The sequence below is a fragment of the Bradysia coprophila genome, assembly GCF_014529535.1.
Source record: "Bradysia coprophila strain Holo2 chromosome X unlocalized genomic scaffold, BU_Bcop_v1 contig_12, whole genome shotgun sequence".
Lineage (NCBI taxonomy): Eukaryota > Metazoa > Arthropoda > Insecta > Diptera > Sciaridae > Bradysia > Bradysia coprophila.
In genome coordinates this window covers 8,231,649-8,256,371 of record NW_023503293.1, presented here as the reverse complement: position 1 = coordinate 8,256,371, position 24,723 = coordinate 8,231,649, and the positions used below count along the sequence as shown (strand labels likewise).

The 24,723-nt window shown below is 33.9% G+C and overlaps 1 long non-coding RNA gene across 1 annotated transcript; it reads left to right on the top strand.

Annotated features, from left to right (window-relative positions):
* The first annotated feature begins 12,216 nt into the window (after positions 1 to 12,216).
* Positions 12,217 to 16,647, top strand: LOC119067176. Its single transcript, XR_005085883.1, has 3 exons — positions 12,217 to 12,476; positions 14,354 to 14,357; positions 16,637 to 16,647. It is a non-coding gene; the product is annotated as an uncharacterized LOC119067176 (long non-coding RNA).
* Positions 16,648 to 24,723: the final 8,076 nt, after the last annotated feature.

The window sequence follows — 24,723 nt, the reverse complement described above, 5'->3', positions numbered from 1 at the left end:
CCATTAATAAAGTCATACAATTCCGTTTCAATGCGTCATTTGTGTGACCTTAGAAAACAATCCAGAAGACGAATGATGTTTAATTACAAACTAAAATGAAGTCGGTGGAAATAAAATACCGAACGCAATACATGCCTTAGACTCTATAACCTTAGACTAATTTATTATCTAGATATTCGTACAAGCACACGCACCGCAATAATATTATTTAGCATTCAACATTCAACGTAACTCATACACACATATATTCCTCATTTGGCAAATGTATTTTCAAATTATGTAATTCGAAAATGTACGTAGGTTATACAGAGAGAGGGGGTGACATAATATATATACCGAAAATTTCACTCTATGAACGTAATCACATTTACTTACCATCTTTAACACCTGCTGAGAAATCCGAAATAATGGTAAGCAGCAAGAAAATCCGTGCTGTGAGCCCCATGATATCCTCATCTGCTGATGACATTACATTTGAAGCACAACAAGATCGACAACATTCAACTTCACCGAAATCATGGACAAAAGCGACTGAATATCATAAATCACTATTGACCACTTGGTATCACACAATGATTTGTTTGATGAAAAGCCAATGAACGATTATTTTTTTTGATTATTAATTTAAGACAACAAATTTTATTATTATTATATGAAGGGCCAATGAGCGGCAGTGGAGACACCACTCGTTTTTTAGTTGTTGTTGTTGTTGAAAAGATTTTGAATTTAATTTATTAATTTTCGTTATTTTCGACTTCTTTTTATTATTATTCTTGCATGGAAATGTGAATGTTTTCGTCGAATATTTCCTTTTTATTATACATTCCTCTCCGGACGATGGAAGCAGAATCGTTTCGATTTATTTATTTATTGACACAGTTAGCAATTCATTTTTTTTCTCCGCTTTTCGTATTATATTCGATGACACTTTGAAACGCTCAAATGTTTTACAAATTTTTCGTGAAAACTTTGTTTTGTCAAGTTAGTTTTTCTTGTACGCACTGTCTGGTTGTAGCATTCGGGGACAAAGCGGTCGTTTTCAATTGATTGTGCTAAACGATATAAAGTGTGATTACAAATTGTCGAAATTCGCAATTTCAATGAGGTTATTTATGCTCAAAACGATACATCGAAAACGTGTTTCGATCAAAATTCTCTTTGTTGCAGTTTCGTTAAGCTTCAAAGAACAATGAAAATTTTGGTGGAAACATATTTTCGATGTCTCGTGTGTTCTGATAAAGGGGAGGGCCGTATTCTTACAAAAGCAAAGGAAAAAAATTGTGTTTACCGACATATTAGGTACTTCTGTTACTAGAACTGTAAATCGGAACTTTGTTTACTACATGGGGAACAGAGATACCGTTTTACAGTTCCAGTAGCATAAATAATTTTACATTTCGAGCTTAAGTTAAAGTTAGCTTGCTCTACCGTAAAGTGCACTTTATAGTAGAGAGATATATAATAGTACATTACGTCCTTGTTTGGAGATTTTTATTTTGCCGAGATGGAGGTTTGGAGGCTATAATCCGTCGTGATAAAATAACAATCTCCAAACAATTACGTAAGGTATTTTACTTGCGAAGCGCTGAGAAAATTAAAATTATCGCAAGCGTCAACGGTGTGCCACTTGCGAAAATTTCAATTTCGCAGGGTGTTGCAAATAAAGTACATTAACAGTGGTCCCAGTTCAGACGATTGAAGCGCATAAAGTGTCCAGATGTACGAGTTACAAATCCGTAATGTGTATACGATTCTTGCATAAAGTATAGTTTATATTATTCTGTGTTATACGTTTAATTTCGCACTGGCACGTCAACGAAATAAAAATTTTCGGAGTTTTTGTTGTTGCTGCTGTTGCTGTTATGAATAAATTTTTTTTTGGTTGTTGTTCCGTTCTCATTTTTTTATTGAAAAAAATTATTTTATCGTTCTGTTAAACGTTATTTTTATTAGTTCTTAACAAATAAAAAAAAATAATTTTTTGTTGTTGTGTGTTTGATAAATTTAATTTTATCTATTCACGGGTTTGAGGTGGAAAATATTCTGATGGAGTTTTTCGGAGTCGTCGTCGGGGGTGGGATTGATGTTGTTGTTGTTATTTTGCATGGTAATACATTAAGGTGGTTGAATAAGGTTAGCAGTTAGCAGCACATGGCAGCACGCAACCAACTTTTATATAATTCACCTATCAGTGTAAATTTATGTTACTAAATTAATATTCACTATGGCTGGGTGTTTTAAAGTGGTTCGGTTGTATGTGAGTGTGTTTGGGGAAAATGGTGAAACACGGTTTGCGTATTATAATACATATAGTACACACGGTTTGTTGGCGATATGTTAGGTATATAATACAAATGTACATTTTGTTAGAAGTTAACGGAGAGAGAGAATGGTTAGAGGATATAAATTTCCTTGTTAATCACAGCACAAATCTTTTGTTTAATTCAAACACGATTTTGCATTTATTATTAATGGAGAATTGCTTTATTATGCGATTGTTATATTCACCTGTTATGGCATAATGCTGGTTGTAGATGATTTCTATTGAAATAATTTATTTTTTTCCCTTTTATTTTTGGTAAGACGAAAATGGGGTGAAAATTGTACATTAACATCAGGCGGAGTGTGGGGGGGTTGAAATATTGAAATTTGTTTTAGTTCTTTATGGGTTATTCAAGGTATTTTGTTGGATTTTATTTAGAAATTTTACTTGGAAATGAGGCAAGTTAACTACACTGAACACCTTCAATCCATCACATTCGGTATGCATAGTATATTCGACCGATATGTAATAAACCATTTTGACATGGGTAAAGGCAAAATAAAATTGTGGCTATATGCACTGTCGGATGTTAAATTATTGAGTGGAAATTTTCACCTATTTTGTGAACTAGTGATGAGTGCGAGAACTCTCGGTTAGTTTGAACTTTTGACAACGGAAAAAAAATCTTGTGAAGTAAGAACAACGAGTAAGATGAGAGGATTATTTTGATGTTATTTCAAGAGAAGTTTGGACAGAAAAATCGATTTTATTTTTTACTTCCCTAAAAGTCATGCCTCTGTAAAATTCCGTATGTAATACGTCTTACCGTTCCATTAACATACTATTTGAACATTTTATTGATGGTAATAAAATATCTCTTGCCCAATGTGGCTTGAGCAACACTACGAACTCTTCAATACAATTAGGTTAGAGCATCCAGACAAGGTATTTTTAATCGACCCAAAGCATGATTCTAAGCAAACAGATGTTCTGCGGTATGCCTCCAAAATAAACATATTTTTTTAATAAGTCAGTTTGAAAATGTGGCCAAACAGAAGTTCTAGCTATCGGGCAGCTTAAGCTCGAGCAGTTGCTCCAGAGCCTATAGCTGTACAGCAAAACTGGAACTAAAACATTGACTCTGTATGTGAACATGTTTTGAGAAAAAATTGAAATGTGAGGTCATTATGTCGTGAAATACACGAAACAACATTTTTCGCATGACATTACCACCCTTTCTTGTCAACTGTCATGCGTTTTGCCTCCGATTATCATCTTGTGTATTAATCCATATTAAACATGTTGCATAAATAACTATTACGTTGAATGAATACAACATTTTACATCAGACCAATTTACATTATAATGAACCGTTGATGTTTATTATTTATTTTATTTAGCAAATGTTCCGGATGTACACATTTTTACCGTTTAAACATCTCCAATAGACCGAGAGCCTGTGTGCATAAAATCAGTGCCTCATGGACTATAATCACAGACTATAATATGGTCGAGATACGATAAAAATGAGTTCCACGACGTTTGCTTTCGGGCGCTAGTAAGATCCTAACGAGGGTAGGCTTAGTGGAATGTCTCAGCCGTCACAAATTGTAGAAAATCCAAATTGATGTTAGAATGAAGGATGTAATTTGAGGGATAAAATGATTTTTTTTATTGAAAGGTATGTGGTGCCTGACAAGAAGAATTTTCAACATCGACTTCGTTTTCAACATTAATACAATGTGTAAACGGCTGAGATATAACAGTATAGATGCAAGGGACTGATAGGCACACATTCTCGTGGTCTATATAGATAGGTATAATGTCTGCAATGAAAAGCAGAATTTAATTCGTCAAACCGATTTTACATTTTTGAATTTAATTTTTATTTTCCATTTCATGCAATTTTTTTTTGGTGGACCGGAATGAATGGCAAAAAAATCGTATAATCAGATTTTATAAATTGTCGAGAGCGTTTTATTTTATTTCAAGTGAAATTATGATTATTTTTTTTGGAAAATCATAATTTTTTCCGTTGAAGTTCTCATTTAATTACATTATGTCGGTACTTTAATATTTTGCCATTATACTCGTTCGTGCTTAATTAAATATCATAAATAATAAGCGAATTCGAATTCGAAAAAAAAATTATTATTTTAATTAATTTATTGATATGAAAATATATTTTTATTGGAGCGAAATTGTTGGAATTTTTTTATGATTTAACTCTACAAATACGGCTGGTATCGTCTGCCATTATAACAAAAGAAGAATAAAAGAATTCTTAGAATTTTGTGAATTCGTTACCATCGGGTTAAGCAACAACAACAAAACTGAACCATTGCCGAGGAACCAGATTTCCGGACAGATTCTAATTAAATAAATCAACAGTTAAATAGAGCAATGATTATCATAAGTGTTGTCCATTGAAATATGCAGTTGCAAGTGCTTGTGTTCGAAATTGAACTAATTACACTCTGGGAGTGTCAGATGCAAAGTCAGCAAATCGTACAAATCTTAAACGAAAGCAGGGTCTATTTCTGGTAAATTTATATACAAAAATTGTTGAAAATTTACTAAAATTTAACGAATTATACCAAAAATAATTTTTGCCGAATTTCAGAAGATTTCAGTAAACTTTCCTTGAACGAAAGCTTGATAAGCTCTTACAATTTGATCTTTTATGTAGCAAGAAGCATATTTAAAAAACTGAAGAAAAAGATTTGAAATCATTCTGTTGAAAATGCATAGACCAAATGAAGTATTTGATCCAGGTATTCCACGCATTCACTTTTCTTACTTTTTACAACAATTTTCAAGATCTGAAAGAGTGAGGAACTATTTGCTCTATTTCCCTTTTTTCAACTATTTTCAGACCTCTTAAATTCATTTGTCGTAATAAGCAAGACGCTTTCAAGTAAATTCTCAAAACATCCAAAAACTTCAACCTCAACATTTTTGAAATTTTATAAAAGTTTTGAAAATTTGGTGCTAACTTATAATTTTCTAACATAAAACAAATAACTTCCACCTGAGTCACTTGCGCAATATTTCCATTTCACTTGAAGAACTTTAGTGTTCACTATATTGCAGTCAGCATTTTACGGATGGATATTAAATTGACATAAAAATACAGAAACAAAACCTTACCCTAGAGCAGGGCCTAAAATTAAAATTCCCTAAACTCCTTAAAATTTCCGATTTACCCATTTTTCCATTTTTTACTTTAAATTTTCCGTGAAATCCCAGTAGATCCGATAGTGTGACTACAGATATGTCTGTAAAACGTTAAAGACAACGAAATCTGTATACATTAAAATACAGAGATGGAAGTGTTGAAGGAAATTTTTCGAATATTTCCTCCATTAAAATACAGAGGATGGAAACCATCTCAAACCCAAATTTCCATTAATTTTTTCGCAAAACACTGTCAGAAAAGTAAACTTTGAGTGTTTTTGAGCATTTGGGAGATTGTGGTTCGTTCAACAAGTGTAACCTACATTCTTATGGTGTGGCATTTCGTACCGAGTCGGGTGCTCCTATAAAACAAAATGGAAGAATAAACTATCCTTTGACTCTGAACTCATTTGTTCACCCAAAATCATAATTATTCACAAGTTCACAAGTTTTAATTAGAATCTGGATGGAACTACCGCGGATTAGTTTCAAATTCTCTGATCGAAACTGATCGCTACCATCAAAGCAAAAAATTACGTGCAAACAAACACAGAACTGGTGTCAAAACATCGTCTTATGAAATTTTCTGCTTCTATTTCTCACTTTTCTCGATTTAATTGAAATAATCCGTACAAAATTAACAAAGAGAGGGAGCTATCTAGACCCACTAAATAAATCAAAGTTTCCTCGTTTGTGTTGTGGAAGCTTTTTATGTTCAAATAAGAAAAGTTTTGAACGTACCACCGGCTAAATCACTTTAGGCGTGTAATTAGTTTTACCCGGTAAAATGTTTCAGCCGGTTTAATCGTATACTACAGTCCTTTGCATATCTGCAGGCGATAGTATAAAATTGAGCGAATCTAAAACTTTTTTTTATTTCACTTTGTGTTTGCAGAAAAACTCATATTTTTCCACCTAACATCCAAAACATTTTGCATTTTTGCTTTTTTAATCAACGATATGATGTTTGTAGACCGATGATCCAACTGAATATTGACGCATTGAATAATAAATGGGTAAAATCGATGCCGAAAAGTTTAACCTGATTGGTGCACATTATCTGTGTGCAGAATAAATTTGTTAAAAAAGAAAAGAAAAAAAACATTTTTGAACTTACACCTTTTTTGTCAACTTGGTGTACATTACTTTGACGCCTTTTATGTAAAATGTACGCTTGAGAAGTGGAAGTGGAGAGACGAGCAGCGAGAAGAATCAAAAAAAAATATACCCCGAGTATTACACCAGGCGGAAATGATGACGAAACTTATCTGCATTTTAATAAGCAGTCCTATCACATCGAAAACGAAGGGCGAAAAGCTAAAAAGCGAGAAAAAATAACAATTTTTCCTGCCAGAAGTAGACTGTTTTTTCTGCTGCTTTATACTGTTTCGCGAAGAGAGCAACACACAACAAAAATGTTTGCCCAAGAGACTTATTACAGCTTTGAATACAAATGGAGTTTGATGTCGTTAAATTTTTATGAAAATATTCGGTAGAAAGGCGCAATAATGATATTTTGATGTTTTATGAAATGTATTTCGTTTTTTTTTTGTTTTTATTATATTAGACTTGTTTACATTTTGGATGGATGGGATAAATTTTTTTTTATTCTTTCTTTGCTTTCGACTCAACTTCTCTACCTATTTTCTACCTACGTCAAGTATCAGGAAACAGGATATAAGGGATGACAGAAAGCCAATCGTGTTTGGGTTGGGGAGGGTTGTTTCACTTCTGATGTAAAAATATATTTTTTTTGACGAATAAGAGTACTTATCAGTTCGGCATTCAATAAAATGACTACACAGCGCTCATATATTGGTGAAATTTTATTTCAATTTTAATATTTAATGGAATTTTTTATTGTTTCCTTTTCTTTCGTTCCTTTGATATCTGACGATTCTCATGATCTTTGGCAAAAAAAATTGTTTTTTTCTTCTTCTTTATTTTTTTGCTCATAGTTAATTACAGTGTTTGTACATGCATTTCATCTGGAAACGTAGTACATAAAGTAGAAATGTAAATATTTGAAAAGTAAGATGACGAGAGAACAAATTGCACAGATGAAAAATATTAATTAAGCAAAGACATAGTTGCTACGACTTGCCACACAGTTTCGTTTTGCAACATTCGACAAAATAAAAATTAAATAAAATTGAAGTAAAAAAGGAAAAGAAAAAACAGCAGAAGCCAGAAAATATAAAAGACAATTTTTAATGATAAACCAATAACTGTTCAAACAATTCAAACATCATTTTGTGTTGAAAAACGAAACTCAAAGCTGAAACACCCATTCAAAAAAACCTGTTTGACAGAAACCTATATTTTACGCTTCGCTTAATTTTTACTCAAATTTGTTTTGGTTCGTTTTTTTTAGTTTCTATTTAACAGAGTAATTTTATGGCAAAGATCATTTGATTTTATAGATGTGCAAAATATTGTTTTGATAAAATTGCGTGAATTTACAGCGAATGGTTTCTGCCACTGTGATGATATCTACACCTGTACAAACGGCTATTCATCTATTATCGATAACGACGACAAAACAATGAAAAGCTCTGGGTAATATGGTCCTTTTTATAGTAAGGTGCATGTTAAAAAAATTGAAGTACAAGATTTGAAATCAACCCATCAAAAATACTTTCGAGACTGGAAGTAATAAGCCCGATAATAATACTGGTCTGTAACAGGTTAATACATCGGATTTATTCATTGCTGAATTTGTTGTAAAACAACCGAACAAATATGATTGGCATATCAAAGGACTTCGTACAATTTTAACAAATGAGAACAGTCTCTGTAGGACAAAAATGCTGTAATTTCGCCTGTTAAAGTACAGCCTAGAGAACGTGGGGAAGAAGATGTGGCTATGAAGGATTTAATGGCCACCTGGACCCGGCATTACGTCGCACCAAAACCATTTGATACTGATGTCATTCGCGACGTCTAGTTTAATTAAAAGAAGTTATGACGCTTTTCCACTCAAATCGAAAGTTTTTTTTATATTAATTATCTGGTGAACAGTCCCCATTTTCAATCTACTGGAAGTTGGAGTCAGGCGCATGATGAGAAGTTAGACATCTTCTTAGTATCTTTCAGTGATCATGTTCAGTTGAACTGAATCAGTTCTTCTCCCAAAACATTTCTTCGTGAGCTATATGAGGTATATCGAGTCCTACTCTTAATAGGGTACTGAAACTGGACAGTGTATCGAACCAATTTTCGCACTGTACAAAAATTCAGACACTTTTTTTAATAGCACTTTTGCTTGAAGCGCGTTGTTTCATTGCATGATTTACTATAATTCGAAGATGATGATAACTAAGGTAGTCTTTGGCATGAACAAAAGTAAATTCATAAATGTTGATCGTTTCGCAAGAAAATTGTCGTTTATGCCATTGGTATTCAAACAGTTTGTTTGTATAAAGAACCATGCAGTCGCGATTCAAACTGGAAGCCACCATCAACATTGGAAAACTTTTCAAACATTTCATAAAAGAACATCACAGCAATTGATTATTTAAAATCACCTGTATACCAGTTTCTGGCTTCTTACACAGCTTTCCCTGATGGAAAAAAATGTGTGTAGTAACTTTCTGTATGTATTTGTAGTATACACACAAAATAGGAACCACTCAATTAACTTGAAGTTTTATCAACTACGCAACCTATTATAAAATATCGATCGTGATGCCTTTCAGACATGAATATATTTAAAAAAAAAATCTTTTTTCAATTAACATGAATTTGTGTTTCTTTTTTCCTTTTTTGATATTATGTAAGAGAGAGAGATAGAGATAGAGAGAGATTTCATTCAAGTACATGTACGTGAATGAGTGAGTGATTTCTTCTATGCGGAAGGAAAATTGTAATGTTTGAAATTGGTCCAGAAAAGTTGTGAGTAAGTGTATACATTATAGGGCACAGGATATTTTGGTGTACATAGAATGCGGATTTTATTTATGGCTACATAAAAGGAAGGTTATTTACGAAAAAAAAGGGAAAAAAATACGATGAATTTGCTGTGTCGAAAAAATACCTTTATGCCGTTCTCGTTCATAATTCTTCACGTGTGTGTATGAATTATTATTCATGTACAATTTTCATATTGAGAAGTAATTTTCTATATGGAACAGAGGAAAATGAACAGAGGGAAAAAATGACTGAAAAAATAGCAACATTCACAAGCTAAATTACTACTTCATCAGTTTCACATTTGAAAGATTCGGTTTTAAGTTATATTCCATATTTTTAGTTGCTACACCTAATTTTAATCTACTTTTAACTGATAGAAGGTCGGTATGGTGACATTGCATAACAAGATAATATGACACTAAATAAATCATTAAATACTTACGGTCTTGTTCTGAAATATTTTTTTTTTATAGAATTAGATATCTATTCTAAAGAAGGTTTCACCAAAAGTTAAAGCAGGATATTACACTCATGTTTTTAAGTACACGCGAATACAATTGTCGCCGTCAGTTCAGTCGAAATTCTAAATGGAAAGCTCGTAATATTTTCTAACTCAGCGTCATTTTCATACGAGTAGTGTTGAATTTCAATTTTCGGTTCACTTTTTCATCGAATCGTTCACATGAAATTCAAATATTTTAGGCACACTTAGGGACCAGTTCAATAATCTACTAGGTACTATTATATGCAGGGTTTGCATGTGAGTTTTTATATCGTCTGTTAGTCAAATTCAAAGTTTCGTATAATTTCTCTAGTCAAATGAAATACTCTGAAAAATATAAGGTCACCTTGTTCAATAAAAGTAATAAAATTTGAATAGTTTTTACCATGTAAGGACAGGAAAGAATCTTTGCTAATTTATATTTTTTTTATAATCCAGGAATTATACTCAAACAGAATTAAATTGGTCATATGTTTCAGATTAATTCAGAAAAATGACGAACATAATTTCTGTTACACTCGCGTAATATTCGCCATGTGTTCCGATTTGAAAATAGTATGCTCTATTAATTGTATTCAACAGCCTGCATAAATCTAGATTTTCGTTGGTTAAATCAAATTATTTGCATTACAAATAAAAACGACAATAGTCGGGACGGTAGACGTTAAAAATTATCGATAGTATCAATCGAAAGAAATTATCGATAATCGATTAATCATATCGTTATCAATAATTTGATAATTATCGATAATTATCAAAATATCGAAACTCGATAATTATCAAAATATCGATATTTTGATATTTATCTGAAAATTCATGATCATGTACCGATATATCGGAATATATCGATAAATTTCATTTCACTTGATAATTATCAAAATATCAATAATTTTCGTTTATCATTATCATTATCATTATCGCCCATAGCTAGACAATAGCTTCCAAAAAATGTTGCTGAATCAATTAGTCTTCGCCTATAACATAGTTTTTCTGTGTAAAACTGAATTTGTGCTTGATGCGCCCCCACTAGTGGCGAGATCATCAAAATTAAAAATCTAGTTCTTCACTCGGTTTTTAATTTTCTATTGGTATTGTAATAAAACGCTCTGAATAACTAGTCGCTGTAACTGTATACATTGCTATAAGTTCCTGTAAAATGCTGTCATGTATCCAAATAAAATGAATATAAAACCTGTTACATCAGTACCATATAGCGCTGGATTTTTTTAAAATTCAATTTTGACTGGGTGTAAGTTTGCAGCCAGAGTTGAAGGTAAAAGCCACATAAATCCACAAGCAATAGATCAAGATTTTAGTTTTCGATTGCACTTCAACTTCCACAAGATATGTATTTGATGAACAAAAAACCGAAATTGCTTTCAAATCGACACACCCATTTTAAAATGATTGTTTTAAGTTTGCAGAATTCTTGTTCATTCAAACATACGATGCATGATTTTAGTTGATTAAATAAACTTGATGCGGCGGTTTTAGACTAATCGAGTGAATTCAACGAAATCCCACGTTCAATTCCAAAAACAGTGTGCCGGGTGTTGTGTTTTGAAATATTGAAAACATGTTATAAAAAATGTAGTGCACACTTTGTTGTGTTTACATTTTTCGTATACGAAAGCTGCACAACCCATCCAAATAACAATTTTTTTAAGGTGGTTTATTTACCCATTTATAACAGTGATTTTATCATACGGTTTTGTTGCTTAATTTTCGATGGTAGCGACTAGTATAGCTCGTTTTTTTTGTGTGCATACGTCCGATGTACAGTAATTAAGTTCAGTTTAGATCGAGTGTTTTTCGTAAATGTAGGATGGTGCTCGGGATGGTGCCGTTCTATTTATATTGAATCAACAACAATCAACTGCCGAATTTGGAAAATGTTTACGGTTATGAATTCTGTTGCTAAATTTGCCAGTGATGAGCGGGGTAGACTTTTTTGTTTGAAATTCGCCCCGATTCGAATCAAATTTGGTAAAACTTGAATCCGATAACCGAACCAAAACGGTTAAAAACTATTTGATCGCCAACGTAAGCAATCACAGCCAGTTGAGAACAGAATTCACAGTGTGAATTTCACACCGTAAGTGTGCCTAAAATTTGAATTTTACGATTCGATAAAAAAGTGAACCGAAAAAGAAATATTTTTTTCAAACTTCATTTTCTCCACTCAAAAAAGGTCATAATTTTTTTTTTTTTTTTTAAGAAAATGACGTTAGATGCGTCTGATGACAGTTCGGTTGAGAATCTACCTATTTTTGCTTCGTGGTGAGAAACGATTAATCACACCTCGTACATGAAAAATACGCAAAGCGAATATCAACCATATACTCGAAAGAAAAACCATAAACCTGTCGCTTCTATAGTGTGCGTGGTATCATTGTAAAGCTATGCTAAGCCTCTATCAGGGCAACCACTGATCTGAACAACAACAGTCACCAGGTACAAAATATCACCTCCTAAAGCGCATCAAAATTTCCAGCCTTTGACTGATACATACTTTTTGTTATTTTTGAACAGTGCTAGAGGACACATTTGATATCTGTCTTTGCCCGGGTCTCCTGGACAGCACCTATCCAACAAGCCGCCACACATGTGTGTCAATCGTCTGTAGCGGCAGTAAATCACATATAAAAAAACCCTTTTTCAACCTTTGCACCTTCACCACCAGACAAGACGCAAACATGAAAATTAAACGACTGTTGGACAATTAAGGCCCTCAGAAAAGTCCTTTGAAAGCGATTCGCATTTGTTTATTTTCTATTTTCTTCCATCGGTAAACAAATAACTATTCTTCGTACTATGCTTTTCTAATCACCTTCAAACATTGTTGAATTAAAAATGAAATTGTGTAAAACCCAAATAGATTCCAAGTGAACGAGAAGTTTACCGTTTTTTTTCGGTTAAATAAATTGGTTCATCAATAGTGTATGAGAATTTCGACCATGTGGATTTAATGGGAATGATTGTTTAATAACTTCACCACATCCATTATACATCTAACACATACATTTATACATACGGAACGTTGCCACATAAATGTACACGGATCAATATAATTTACCGAATTAATGGTTTACATTCTGAGACACCTTAATCCGTACCTATCCCATTCACGAATTGTAACAAATTTGTGGTCATAAATAAAGCATACATGCCACCAAAATAAATTTGAGGAAAAAAAACGAAAGAAAAAAATTTGCAAAATGTAATATATGACCTACTCGTAAATAAACAACGTTTCGTTGTGGGAATACGGGCAGAGGAATATATACATACACTCACACAGGCCAGTTTATTCGATAAACAAAAAAAAAACACCAACAGAGAGAACCGGAGTGAAAAAAACCCACCCTCATTCATCTTTATTAATATGTATATCCAGCTATCCAGCTATTTCACTGAGTAGACATTCCTATTCAAATAGACGTTGTTGCGAGGAGTAAAAAAAAACCTATGCTGAAATCTATACGTTACTCTCGTTATGAAATATTGTTTTGAAAAATCTACAATAATTTTTTTAAACAAGCCAAATATGCTAAAATACATAAAAACCTCAACAATATTTCGAAATGGTTCCGCATATAAAAAAAACCTTTTTTTTAGTTGGTTCATGAAAAAAAGGGTGAATTTCCATGAGGATGATGAGTATAGGGAAAGTGAATGTAGACATTATGTATTCGCTCAGTCATATTTGTGTAAATACACCATTTTCCAGTACTTTTTCCCTTCCGAATATTTGTGTTAGCGCGTTTCCGCCGAGGTTTCCGTACATTTTTGAATGAACAATATATGGGAGCGAAGAAAAGGAAGAAGGAAAAAAAACCACCCGAAGAAGTAAAGTACCTAAAACGGCATAACAGATCAACTCTCGAGAACAGAAGAAAATAAAGAAAAAGAACTTATCTAAAATTTCAATCTAACCCAGTTTTTTGATCTCTCCATATATACTGGAGTACACACAAACCGACAGTTTATTTGCATACACAGAAAAAAAAACAGAAGAAGAAGAAGAGGAAGAAAATTTATTTCTCAACATACTGTAACAATGTAACCGCAAGAATCTGCTGGTTTATTTTTTATTCCCTTTGCTCTGTGTGTGGGAATATGCTGAATTTAAAATCGAAAGTAAACGTCGAAATTCAGTCGCCTACATTTAGGCGAGTGCGTAAATGGGGGAAATCTACATCAGAGAGTTTAGGGGATACCATTATAATAGGTAATTAAAATGGTGTGGAACTTGAAGAACAAAAGCCAGACGGATTGCAAGCTTCCGCCGACTGTCTGTGTCTTGGAGAGTATAGTTTCTAGCTTTTTAAACGGATCGAATTTTTTTACCGATTTCGATACACTTTGCTTTAATGTACGCTGGTTGCGTTCCGATAAATTTAGAGTCAGTTTCTACAGTTGATTTCGTTGATAAATCACTATAAGTCATGTGTTCGGGTGCACTTCACATAGACAGAAATTTAAGACTAAAATTTTAGGTCCGTGTGGGATTACTTTCGATTTGCTGGGAACGGTTAGGGATTAAGAACGTAATGGCTCACAACATTCAAACACTTCGCATTTTAGATATACAAAAAAAATGCCTCTCTACATACACACATCAGAAACAATTAACTTTACCAATTCGGAGTTTAATGAAAGTAACTCCTGAGAGATTAAATTTTAATTCAAAAAAAGGTTGATCTCCTCGTTGATCTCTAAAAAATTGAAATCTAGTTGAATATTTCCATCTGTGAGCTATGGGATGAATTAAAATGTTTCTATCATCCATCACAATCAGATCAGCTTTCATCTGTTATCGACAACGACAGCAATAATAAACGACAAGGTCTAATTAATGAGGTCTGATATAGCGTGTTCAAAACAAATGAAGTAAAAGATTTCTGAAATCAATCTCTGAAAATCTTCGATTCAGTGAAGAAATAGTAAAACTATTAGTATGCTTGCCGTTTGCGACAGGTTAAAGATCGTTATTTTAATGCCCTGACTCTACAAGAAGGACATCCTTACACGTTACACGCCCTAGCACAAATTCATGGACTGTGTTCAGTTTAATGCTTCAGTGTCAAAACTGTAGGCGATGATTTCGTTCTTCATTTCTGTTTCGTTATATTTTGTAGCTCGCGTTCCGGGCTACCCAAAACGAAGACGGATAAGGCGATGATGTTCGAAACATTTTATTTTTCTTTTCTTCCGTTTCACAAATGAGAACTCATTTTTTTCACCAATATCGTGAAGAAATTTATATTTATTTTTGCATCAAAAGCTTAGCCTTTCGTAATAATGTTGAGAGAAGCTTTACCAGGCATAAAAGAAAGGAATCATTTGGAGGTTTTACGGAACACACAGTCGCATACTTAAACACACGCATACATGAAAGGCGCGTCTATAAAAAAAAGTAAAATAAATAAAAATAAATAGAAGCGAATATGTATGTAGATGACTGAGTGTTCAACTTATATGGAGAAAAAAAAAATCCGAAAATTTTTTTCAATTTTATGTTGCCTGAGCATATAAAAAAGTGACTTTGATGAGAACAAATCATTTTGAAATGGTTTAACATAAGGCAGCTGGTTTGTGTAGATGTACCGTAGATTATACTTGTATGTATGCGAAATGTGTGATGTTTGACGTTTTTATGGGATCATTCAAGATAATGATGTCGAAATAATAAAAGAGCTCAATTTTATGGGGCATGAGAGGTTATACCAAATAAACAGCGTTTCGAATATTGATTTTCTTCCATTCCGTTCACTTCAGGTTTTGTGTTGAAGACGATTTTTATTTATCATATAGACAGCAAATATATACACATTCTTCCCAATAATATCATGGGAAACGGATGAAATATGCAGACCGCATGAAGAACGAGCTTTACATTTCCTTTAAACTAAATAATGGAACGAAAGTCGGATGAAATAGCAATTGATGATTTTAAGCTTATTTCCAGAACACACATAATCTGACATATAACTAATTTTCTGTATCATTCTTGCGAGCAGACAGTTTTTCTATTCGTGAGAAATCTTCTATTTGAACAGAGGATAGCTTATGGCGAAGTAAATTGTGTCACAGGGGACATGAAACGACAGGTTAATACCGTGTAAATGTGGGTAAATTAAGGAAATGGAACTATAGGAAATGTTGGGCAGATGCTGAGAAAATTTCGGTAAATATTGCCGAAATGCAGTGCAGATAATAGAGGAATGGATAATGGAGTAAAAACAGTAAAAGAAAAACAATGGGTGTGAATGTTGTTCCTTGATTTATGGCAGTGTACGCCACGTTATGAATGCGCTTTTGTAGTCTATGTTTGGGCGTTGAGACTGTTTTCGATGAGTTCGTTACAGTTACAAAAGTAGTAAAGTAAGTCAGGCAGGTAGAATGAACATAATGCACTTCATGTAAAAGAAAATTCAAACTTTTGGAGCTTGCCAATCTTCAACTATTGAACTCTGTGTACAAATATCTAAGTCTATACCAACAAAAACACGTACGAGTGTTGCGCAAGAGCGAACGAATAATGAAACTTCCAACGCTCACACATGTACATGTGAGTGTTTGGTTCTAATGTAGAAACACCGAAATATTTTCATTTTGATTATGATTCGCTAGACTTGTACATGCAACAGCGTATGACTAGCCACTTGTGATTAGTTGTTTCCTTGCCACTGTCGCCATAGCCTGATGAGATGTTGGCAAAAATACCTCTTTAAAACTTTTGAGGAATTATGAAATTGCACTGCACTGTCGACTCTCAGATCGAAACAGTGGCAGAAACCATTTCTCTAATTCTAAATCTAACTTTAGGTAGATATGATTATCAGAAGACAAAAGAAGTCCTAAAGGGTTGCCAAGAGCGTAGTTCAGAATTCACGTGAAGCATGAAGACGACTCAAAAACCCGTAATAGTTTTAAGGCTAAATGCGCTCCATTGGGTCTACGTATCGTGCGTGTGCCTGCACAGTTTTATGTCTCGTTAATTTCTATTCAACGCCTACAGACATTGTCTCAGAGACAAAGTCCCTGGGAAAGTCTAGTCTCAGAATAGCTTCCAAACAAATGTTAACACTCCAACGCAAGGAGTTTCGTCTAAACTTAAATCATTTGATCCACAGTATACATCGGCTGTACTTTAAAAAAGGTGCCGTACAGCAGACGAATTGTAACTTCCATCGTTCCCGTAATCGTTGTGTAACTGTTAGTAATATCAAATGAATACAAATTGAAGTCAGAAATAATGATGACAGTTTTAAGTTTTATTTGCTGTACTTTAACGCAGCGGACCATATGTGAATAAATGTCTGAAACAAATTTAATTTCTGATCTATTTAGCTCGCCGTATATACGGTGTATACAATATCGCATAACGAAAAAAATGGAATTAAAAAAACGGAAATAAAATTTGAGATAACCAACAACCTACACACACACACCGTAAAAAAACTCAATTCCGTTTGAAATGTTAAATTGTTTTAATTGGTTTTGTCGTCTGAATAAAATCTACCCGACTATACAACGCTCCACGCTGCCACATGCATTTCCATAAATAATTGTTCACTTTGATCGAGGGGGAAACTACGCGAGCGAATACCGGGACAGGTACTATTTGCTATTGGTGACCAATAGATGGAAATAGTGCGCCAATAGAAGGATATGGCACTCCAACAAATGCGCCAATAGACGCAAGGAAGTCGATGTGGGAAGAGCTTGGTCGCGTAGTTTCCCCCTCGACTTTGATGCATTAAATAAATATTAATTTGTGGTAATCCATTTAGTTTTTCGTTTCAAAAATCATAATACATTTTCTGCAAAAACCGGAGGTTTAAAACTGCAAACCATAATGCAAACCGTTTTAATAAAATTCGTACATGCAATTTGCGAGGGAAAATGTGAAGTTGAAGAAGCAACAACCGTTTCATTTCAATTTTCTGTTTGCATTTTCCTTACCGAGCTTAATTGTTTAGCACAACGAAAATCATTTCTATATTTTGCTACATTTTTGTGTGGTTTTTGCTGGGAAAGAAAATAAAAATAGCGAAAAGGCCGAGTTTGTTTATTTATTTATTTAGTTTAGGATTCAGATTTTATTGAAATATGAACGTCACTCTTGGTACGTTGAACGGAGAAGGGTCGTTGATGATGTGACGACATACCATGTTTTAAGTAAAGAAAGCAGTAGGGGTCGAAATCTATTTATGCACGAGCTACATCTATCAAACCTATTTGGCAGCTTTGGAATGGTTTTGGTTTACGGGTGATATCTGCTTCAATTAGTTCATTACTAAGAAGAAAAAATCGAACTTTTCCTATTCCCTTTCCTTAAGTCATGACCTAACGCAACACTTACAAATGCAGGGCATATTTTTGGGAAATCATTTTCGCATATTTTCTTGAACTATCCCACAGTTTCCTCGATTTTTCCATGAAAATTTGAAAAATTTTCACAAAAAGAGTCCATGTCTGTAGACTGAAATTTTGTCTTTTTACTATCATACAAGTAATTCCTATCAAATTTACTACATGTTATGTAGTAGGTATATATGAGCACTTGGAGTCAATTGTCAGAAAAATTCGATTAGAAATTTTAACATCATTGAAAATATTAATTTATTTTATAAAAAATGTGTAGAGAAATAAAATCACTCCACAAGCAGTCTAAACCAGTCATTACGAAATTAAATGATCCACTTCCAAGACCTGCATTAAATAGCAATGCAAAAGTCACCTAATGCATAATTTCCAATAAAAGATTTTTTTTCTGTGCTTCGGTGCAGGTGCAGACAGAAAATATTATTTGGAATTCGAAATTCGTGTTTTTGCAATGCTATATAAATCCACTGTACTAACATTCTGTCTAAAAAACCTATAGTTACTCTGCAGCGTTTTTCTTTTCTTCATAAATTTAAATTTTCGTTTCGATTGAGGATGCGGAGCAATGGTTTTTTCAACTAATCGTATAGAGGAACATGTTTCGTTTTATGTGTATTTTTACTCAACTTTTACATTAGTTTCCTAGCGTTTCCTCCTCAATCGGAGCGAGAATCGGATATTTTGAAGAAAAAGAAGTCAACAATCAGTCAGGTGTGTTCGGATTAACTTAACCAATATTTTCATCAAATTGGTACAAATTTCGATTTTATTCCCTTGACTGAAAGTCGTGGGTCTTACGGATGATAAACCTTCACTACTATGATTGAAAATGCATGAATGTCTGACAAAAACTTTAAATACATGAAAATGTTTGTCACACTTTGTTCATTTCTGATTTCCAAATGAAATTTCTGAGGATAAGATGGGCAATAATGGAACAATGATCTTAGAGATATACCCAAAAGAATGTTTGTCTTGTCGCTTGATAACACGATAACTTGAGTAATTCTCAACGGATTTCCATAATTTTTTTTTTTATCGACGAGGACTGTAATAACTGAGGCTAAGTTCTTAATGGAAAGTAAATAATTTTTTTTAGTGATTTCGTTGTTTGTATAAAAAAAATTGAACGAGTGTGAAACCACACGAGTTTCATTTTTATTCAATACAAGGGAATGAAGAAAATCTTTTCAGCGCCTTTTATAGCAGACAATACGACTTACGATAGTTTGAAAACGTAAGACACAGTTCGAGTTGGAGTTACAAATATTTGGAGTTACGATCGTGCGAGAAGCCATAATCTATATTATTTTTGTAAAAATCACAAAAATTGATTGAGAAAATCAGTCAGTCAAGGGACATGACCCACCCACATAGTAACGGTAAAGTGATCTAAAATATTTCTAAAATCTAGAGACCGGGAAACCCATTATAATTTCTCGTTAACTATTTCAAGGGCATGTTCCTCATCAGATCGGAAATGTGGAGTGGAAGTGGATTATTTCGAATTCTGACCTAATAGAGTGGTATATGAATTTTGTTTTTCAAGACAATTTAAGAGTAATTGACCCTTTGTAAATTTATAGTCTACATTTAGGCGAAAAAATATTCGTTTTTGATGATTTCTCTGAACCATTTTTTTTTATTAAAAGTGCAGCCCCTTGAAATCACGCAAAAATGTGTTACTTTTAAAGAAAAATTGGTTTGTGAGTGATACTTTATCCCACTTGAAGAAACCTGTGCAAATTACATAAATTTACACAATCAGGAAATGTTTCTCCAAGTGGGATAAGTTATCACCCACAAACCAATTTTTCCTTTAAAAGTAACACATTTTTGTGTCATAGTGGTTTTTCAAAAAAAAAAAGGTTTTGGTTCAGATAAATCATCAAAAACAATTTTTTTTCCGCCTAAATATATGCTAACAATTTACCAAGGTTCCATTTCTCTTAAGAAAAAACAACTGACCAGTATAACATTCTACTTCGGTAAAAAATTAAAGAAAACAGTTTTTGGAAAAATCACGAAACTATTTTCTGAAATAGGTGGCGTTGCACCGAAGGGTCCAGCTAGGCTAAGTCCACATGCATTCGATAAGGTAGAGAATAGTTTACATTTACGGCCACAATGTCCGTTCTGAAATGAGACCACTGAATAGCGTTGGTGAAAATTTCAATGATATACACGGCGATGTCTCTAATTTCAGTATTCACACACATTATTAAGTGTATTTCATCCCCATTTAATATTTAAATTGTTACTTCTTACGATAAATTATCATAATACCATCCAATTTTTTCGATAGATGTTTTACATATTTGTATGTATTTATATCCGTTATTTCTCTGGCGGAGGGTATCAATGATATTTATATTTCCACCATAAATCCATATACATCCGAATCTAGAATCTAATTTTCACTTTTCTTTAAATTTCGTTTCACAAAATTTCTTTCTTTTTTACGTTTTTTTTCTTTTTGTCGGATATTATTTATTCAATCCCAGTGTATAAGTACTTTCGACACACCGACACTCATACAAAAAATAAATAAATTATTTTTTATTTTATTTTTAGTGTTAAAACCATTCAATTGTGATTCATTTTTCGAAGAACACGTGATGTTACGTTTCACACAAAAATGTATCAAATCCTTTCACACATTCACGGGAATTAATTTTCGAAACCAATAATGTCAGTCATTAATTCTCTTTCAAATGGAAACGGATGCGTACACACAATCGCTGTATGATACATTTGATCGGTACAGACAATGCATTCAATAGAGAATAATAATTTTTGTTTGATAATCCGACAGGTATGCCAAAAAAACGTGCATCAATACAACTAACCAAACTACCGTCCGAATCAAATAAAAGTTCGGATCAAACTAAACAACCCCCATAGATTTAGGATGCCTAGTGTATCATCCCCTCATATCATATATCATATATAACGTGCGCATAACACCATCTCACTGTAGTATCAATAATGACGAGTGTGCGTTTACCCAAGTCACGAAAAGCGAACGAGAAATCTGTGTGCAGTTGTGTGTTGTGTGTCGAGTTTTTTTTTCTATCGTTGGGGTAAAAAGGAGTTTTTTCCGATCGCATGTAGTATAGACAATCTATCTAACGACCTTTTTTGTTGAAAAAAAAAAAACAGAATAAAAAAAACTAAATTTTGCTCAACTACCTCGTCGCTGGCTGTATAAGGAACTTGGCACGTTGTTTTTTTTTTATTTGTTTCTTTCGTCACTGCGTTTTGAATTTTCAGGAGAAATGCATTGTCGCTGTGTGGGGAAAATGCTTTGCGTATGTCGTCCGAATGAAGGGGTATACGTTGAGGGAAAATAGAATGGAAATTCATTTGAAAACTTAATAATGCGCACTTAGTAGCCCAGGTTATTCAGGGGGGGGTAGTCGGAGACGTTTAAACGTTCATTTCGTTTCTTTTTCCATTTTTGGGTTAATAGCGTATTCAAATGTAGTTTATTGTATGGAACATATTTGAAAAATAGATCGACATTATCTTGATCTGAGGAAGAACACATGCATGCATAAAAAGGAGGTAAGAAAATATTCGATTGTTCTCAACTTTGCTTGTTACACGTTCAAGTTGAATGGTTGTTTTTAATGTTTCGAACCGAAGGTTTAAAACGATTCAGATTAATACTAGAACGTGTGCATCTTATTGGTATTTGGTGGGTTCTTGGTGGGCAGAACCGGCCTTTCAGTTAAACTTTATTAAATAACATTTGTCTCGTTCGTCATTTGACACCAATACCTTCATTTTGACAACAATTTGCATTTTCATTCGCTGTGTGACGCTAGTAGACACTAGTCCTACACTCGTAAGGGTCTCGTTTTCGTGTGTTTATTGACCTGGGCGCCAGACTGGAGAGCCGCCAAATTTCAGCCGCCGAAAAACGGCGGCTAGGCCCAAAACGACCCGCCGCCGCCGCCGGAGATTTTGGTCGGCTAATTGCAGCTAGCCGCCGTAAGCCGCCGCCAGAGGTTTAGGTCGGCTAACTCGGCGGCTCGTGCATATTTTATCCATAAAAGACAAAAAGATGACACAAACCAACAAAATTAAATTAATTTTTTGGGACAATACCGTTACTTGAGAATACACCCGTACTTTTAATGTCCATTGCGATGCCTATCTTTAAGATATTTTCTACTTTGATTTTCGTATTTTTTTTATTTTTTCTTCAAAACGACATTCCAAGCAAATTGAGAAATTTAAGAAAATTTTCAAGAATTTGTAGAAAATCTTGTCTATGGACATGGTCATTTGTTTGTGAAAATCCCAAATTTTATGAAAATCGTAACAGATGTGAAATTTCATGAAAAGCGCAAAAATTCGTTAAAACCGCGAAAACTTGTGAACAGAGCGAAAATTCGTAAAAAGCTAGAAAATTCGTAAAAAATCGCAAAAATTCGTGAAAATTACAAAAATTTGACATCCAGCCGCCGCCAGCCGACCTTTTTGGTCGGCGGCTAGGCCTAGTCGCCGCCTGAACTTTTTTAACGGCTAAGCCGTACTTAGCCGGCGCCGCCACCGCTTCTTTGGACGGCTAGACGCCGCCGGCGTTTATTTTTCGGCTCTCCACTCTGCTGGGCGCTCGGCTCCATCATATTCACACGAAAACTCTTCTTTTCATCTTTTTATCCCAAGTTATGTAAAAGATTAACTGCTGCACTTCCGGAAAGAGAGTCATTACTTCAACAACACGAGCTGTAATAGTATATTACAGTCTATGCTGTGGAAAAAATTCATTAATGAGGCAAACAGGTGATAAAAACAAACAAGTGTCGTTTTCGAACCAATGAATTCTGATTTGTTGTATTCTTCATTTTGATAGGGATCAAATTGACATGTAACAGTCAACTTTCGCATGGGACAGATAATAGTAGATTACATTTTTGAAGTGGAAATTATTTATTTATATTGATGCGACAAAAAAGACTGCTCACAATAGTGGCGCAGCCAGTAAAAAATCGATCTTTTCATATAAAAAAAAAAATTACAATAAATAAAAATCATCAATTTTCTTCTTCCCTAATGTTCCCAAAATGCAAGCGGCATTTCCACGTTGTATCGCGATTGATAATCTTTGTAAAAGATAATCTTTCGATTTAGCTTCACCAGTTGCTTTTTTCATTAAAGAACCCAATTTGTCTATGAATTTCTTTGTTTCTGGGCCCATACAACCTAGCGTCTCGAAAGCGAGTGGTGTTAGTAAATAATTTTGTTTTAGAGAAATATAATGGTTATGCTTATGTCTCTCAGCTTTGTCTGCTATTGTGCGAGCTTTCTTTGAAGAATCATTAATATAAGAAGCAGCCATAGTATCCCTCACAGTCACATCCCACAAGAGTGATTTACCATGACTCCACGGTATCAACGTCATGCCGTCTGGTCTTTTACCATCATCTCTTGACACACCTGGGGGCTGTATAATATTTGGGACACCTGCACTAGAGAAAGCATGAGCGAAGATGTTATTCATAGTATCATGTCTAGCAAATTTTCCTTCTGCGCATTTAGCGCAAGATAGACCATGTAAACCATCTCTTTCTACCATTTTACCGCAAATACATTTGTGTTCCTCACATAATTTTGAACCTACTCTAAGTCCAACAGCAATTCTGGCAGAGTTGTTATCCAATAACAATCCCAATTGACTCGATGGGATCACTTGCAGCCACTTTGAAGATTCTTTAGTTGATGACGCAAGTAATCGTGCACGAGTCCTAAGATCACCATTTTCAAACAACTCATCGAATTGATGTTTGATCTTCGGAAGATCCCAATTCCTTTGTTCTTTTTTAAGCGTATCGGTTTCTGGAACAAAATTGCGTGGAATTTCATCGATTAATTGTAAAATCTGATCATTAATTATTTTTAAGTTAAACTTTTGGAGTATGACATCACACAATTCTGACGATGAATAAACAGATGATAAATAGGCCGGTATTGCCAAATCCTCAACTCTCCTAATACCTATACCACCATAAGACAAAGGAAGAGATGCCTGATCCCATGACAAACCTTCTAATCTCACATTCGCAATAGCCTCCAATGTCGACCGAAACATCTCATCAACAGATCTAAGATGATCGGGTAACAAGTAGGCTCTAGAAGTACGCATCAAGTAATTAAATCTACAACCACTCAACGACTTCCTGAAAACACACAAAGCAGGATGGACATCCATCAGTTTAAGTCGGTCACACATCAACTTAACTGATTCGGTCTTAGAAGAAAACATCCTCTTTAAACCTGTCTCAAAGATTGGCGTACCTAACAACTCTAAAGAAGATTCATCAACCTTCTTAATACCTGGTAACAAAGCTGATATTTCAGCGTACATATGCGCTTCTTCATCAGGGGTCGCATTTATAAAGAAAACCTCACATTTCTTCGTATTCAGGCGTAGTCCTGAAACGTCATAAAACGATAATACTTTCTG